The sequence below is a fragment of the Gossypium raimondii genome, chromosome 2, assembly GCF_025698545.1.
Source record: "Gossypium raimondii isolate GPD5lz chromosome 2, ASM2569854v1, whole genome shotgun sequence".
Lineage (NCBI taxonomy): Eukaryota > Viridiplantae > Streptophyta > Magnoliopsida > Malvales > Malvaceae > Gossypium > Gossypium raimondii.
Window position 1 is genome coordinate 29,706,045 of NC_068566.1, and position 4,147 is coordinate 29,710,191.

Genomic DNA, 4,147 nt, shown 5'->3' on the forward strand with positions numbered 1-4,147 from the left:
ACCCTATTTGTTACAAATATAGTATTTTGAAGTTATAACGTGAAGATTTATAAAGGCATGTTAAAAATTTGTAGATTTTAAATTTTAATGAAATTTTATAACTCAGTTTAAAATGTTTATAAGTGTATGTGTTCTGGTAATGCCTCGTACCCTATTTCAGCGTCGAATACTGGTAAGGGGTGTTATAATGTGACATCGCCAGATTCGGTCATAACGTTTAGACCAAATTTGTGGTGTTACAGATTAGGTGCTCTCATATTAGCTAAGCGATCCAAACTAGACGATGGCTAGTAAACACATAATTGACAAGTGTAATGCTCAATTTAGATCCTTAAACCCGACTAAGTTGAGGTTCGTAATATCTTTAGTTAGATCTATTATCTTGCATGGTTTTTAGGTTTATGTAATTAAACAGTTGCAATCGTAAATGTCCCTGTGACCTTACTTAAATGCTAAGAAACACTTAGTTAGTATGATCAGTAAAATGCATATTTAACTAAGTAAAAGACTCCAAAAGGACTTAATTTGGTTTCCAAACTCATGAAAGATTGAGTTGCCACGGAAGTATTTCCGAACATTGCTAAGCATGATAAAGTAAATTAAATTGATTAATATAATTATCCTAGTTCATTTAATGTTGATTTTTTTTTGCTAAAGTCATTCATTCATACATTTAGGAAAATTGCATCTAGATTAAAATTGCATTAGAGATCACTCTTTGCATTCAATTAAATTTAATTATCACTATCCAAATTTATTGAGCTTTTATATCAAGTTGTTAATTATAATTTTGCACTTAATTGATTAAGCTTATACAGCCCCTGTGGAGAAGATAACTCGTTTTTACTTACTTATTACTTCAACTACTACGTACACTTGTGTAAACTGCGTTACATGTTTTTAGTGCCGTTGCCTTAATTAATTTTTTGAAATTATTTTTACAATTTGGTTTTTATTTTTATTTGATTTTTAAAATTAATAATTTATTCTTTATTCTTTATATTCAGGTATTTTATGAGCATAGATCAAATCATTGATGTATTACCTGTGGACCCTGAAATCGAGCGAGCTTTTAGACAAAGAAAATGTGAGAGATCTACTCAAAGACAAGCCAAGATGGACCTTGGAAATCAAAATGATGGACAAGGTAATGGAGTTAATCATACGCACAACCCAATCCTTCAATGAGTTAAATCCGGGAATTAAAAGGTCGGATAACGAGGCACCCCAATTCGAATTCAAAACAGCAATGTTTCAAATGTTCCAAATGGTGGGCCAGTTTAGTGGTATGCCCACGGAAGATCCACACTTAAACCTTTAATTATTCATGGAGGTAAGTGATTCATTCAAGATAGCTGGTGTGACTGGAAACGCACCGAGGTTAAAATTGTTTTCGTACTCATTGCGAGATCGAGCACGAGCATGACTGAATTCATTTCCACCAAGTTCAATATCTACTTGGTAAGAATTAGTAGAAAGTTTTTGGTAAAATATTTTTCACCAAGTAAGAACACAAAGTTTCGTAATGAGATAACAACTTTCCAACAATTGGATGACGAATCTGCATACGAGGCGTGGGAAAGATTCAAGAAATTACTTCGTAAGTGTCCTCGTCGTGGGATTTCTCATTGTATCCAGTTGGAGATGTTTTATAATGATCTCAATGCACATAAAAGATTAATGGTAAATGCTTCTGCGAATGGTGCAATTTTGTCTAAGTCTTATAACGAGGCTTATGAGATCTTCAAGAGGATTCCAAGCAACAATTACCAATGGCCGACAAATCGAGTAGTTTCAGGAAGACTTGTAGCTGGAGTGCATGAAGTGGACGCACTAACCTCACTCTCTGCTCAAATATATTTTATTTCTTCTATGTTAAAACAGTTTACCACTAATGGTTTGAATAATTTTGCAGCTCAATCACCAAGTGTAATACCCCAAAAAAAATTTACAGTAAGATATTATCTTTGATGTAATAAAATAAGGAAATAAAGCGACAAAAAGGAGAAATTTTGGAGTTATGTCAACATTGGGAAGTATATTATGACATATTAGTTCAAGAAAGGATTAAATTGCAAAAGTGAGAAAAGTATTGTTGCCCAAGAGTAAATACTCAAAATTTAAGGGGTTAAAGTGTAAATATGAAAAGTTGAAGGACCAATGGTGTAAATATTTTAAGGGTCGAATGATCTAGAAACTAAGGAAAAGGGATGGATTAGGACCAAATTGAAAAAGGTAAAGAATTTTGAGGGACTAAATCAGAATTTTATCAAATTAAGTGATGACTCAAGGATGGAATTTTAAAAGATCATAAAAGGGTAAAATGGTCAATTAGAAGAGAGAGAAATCTAGAAGATAATGATGATATTGGAGATATTTTAGATTAATTAAATAAATATTAGTTTATTAATATTTTAATTTGATTTTAAATGATATTTTATTATTTTATTATTATTTTATTTAGTATATATATAAGAAAAGGAAGATGAATAATCATCCAACCCACCATTTTTCCCATGCACCAACATGAGAAAAAGAGAGAAAGAAAGAAAGTTTTTCTTTCTTTACAATTTGGTCCTTCCACGAAAAATTCACCATTTTCATCTAGAAATCAAAAGAATTTCCATATCCATCAAGAGAGAAAGATCACAAGGAGACTATGGGGAGCTAGAATATCAAGTTAGATTCAAGAAATAGAAGCTAGAGAAGAGAGAAAATCAAGTTAAAGATTGAAATCAATATGACAAGGTAAGAACATCAAGATTTTAATATATTTTTAAGTTTGATACTATTGAAAAAGTATGGAAATGATGTTAATGTAAAGTTTTCAGTATATATGGTCCTATGTTCTTGATATGTTAGTGAAGAGAAAATAAGAGAAAGTGATTAGAAATAGTGTAGAGAAAGAAAATAAGGGTGTTATAAACATGGTAATAAACATCTTGCACTAAAACAGCTTTTGGATAGCAATAGCAGGCTAAATTTGAAAACTCACCATAAATTATGGAAATTGAATTATAGGATGAAAAAAATATAGTTTCTCATAGAAGAAACGTTGTAAGTTATGGAATTTTAAATCATGAGATATAATAAATTTTGTGACACAAGGTCAGAATGAATTCAGGTTCCCCTGTTCTGAATTTGGAAAATCATAAAAAATTGAATAAAAATAATTAGAGGCTTAAATTTATATGTGTAAAATCCTGAATTCTTCTATTTTCAATAGAAACAAACGGGAACATCATCCAAATTTTGTACAAAGAGATAATTAATTTTTAGTGAAGAGAGGTTGGAACTTTCAAATAGTGAAACAGGGGGAAACTTTAAAGAATAAACTGTACTTATTGGCTAAACGAAAAATTTTCAAAATTTTATGGTAATAAGATATGTGAGTCTAGTTTTAGATAAAATTTGCGGATCTCAATTCGAAGTTTTGTATCTTAAGATATAATAAATTTGTGACTATGATTCAAGTGAACAACTTGTTATGAGTAAACAAGTAAATAGTGATATTATGTATATATCAAGGATGTGGAATGGAGTGGAGGAGGTGGAAAATATATGTGAATATTCAACTAATATGAATTTATTTTAAAATAGCTAATTTACATGTTTTAGGTTCAGGGACTAAATTGAATAAAAGTAAAATTTTAAGGGTAATTTTGTAAAAATGTCAAAAATGACCAAATTGCATGAAATGAATTGTTTTATTATTTAAATTAATAAATTGAATGAAATATTAATTTAGATCAAGATTGGGTGGAAATTCGAGGAAAATGGAAAATTTCCAAAATGTCTCTGAATTTTTGTATTTCTGCAATTTAGCCCGATAAGTTCGTGTACCTTGAATTATATTCTTAAATGCTTGAAATGTATGTTATTGATGTGAATATGATTTGAATGTTCATTGTATGAAAATTGATGAAACATTGATATATTTCATAAAAAGGGGAAGAAATCTGGGTTGAATGGAAGGAAAATTTGATGATTGACGGTAAAAAGGATCTAGCACGAACGGGTGATCCTATCCTGATATAGCCCTCCCGAAAAATATGTGGAAAATGGATTTATTCCAGATAGGTAATCCGAATTAGGGTCTGAATTTAGCTTGGAATGGTAATTCAGATCCAAGCTCATTAGAGTAATT

At 30.3% G+C, this 4,147-nt stretch overlaps 1 non-coding gene across 1 annotated transcript; it reads right to left on the bottom strand.

The window, feature by feature from the left end:
* Positions 1-1,515: 1,515 nt before the first annotated feature.
* Positions 1,516-1,622, bottom strand: LOC128039449 (small nucleolar RNA R71). Its single transcript, XR_008193953.1, has one exon. It is a non-coding gene; the product is annotated as a small nucleolar RNA R71 (small nucleolar RNA).
* Positions 1,623-4,147: the final 2,525 nt, after the last annotated feature.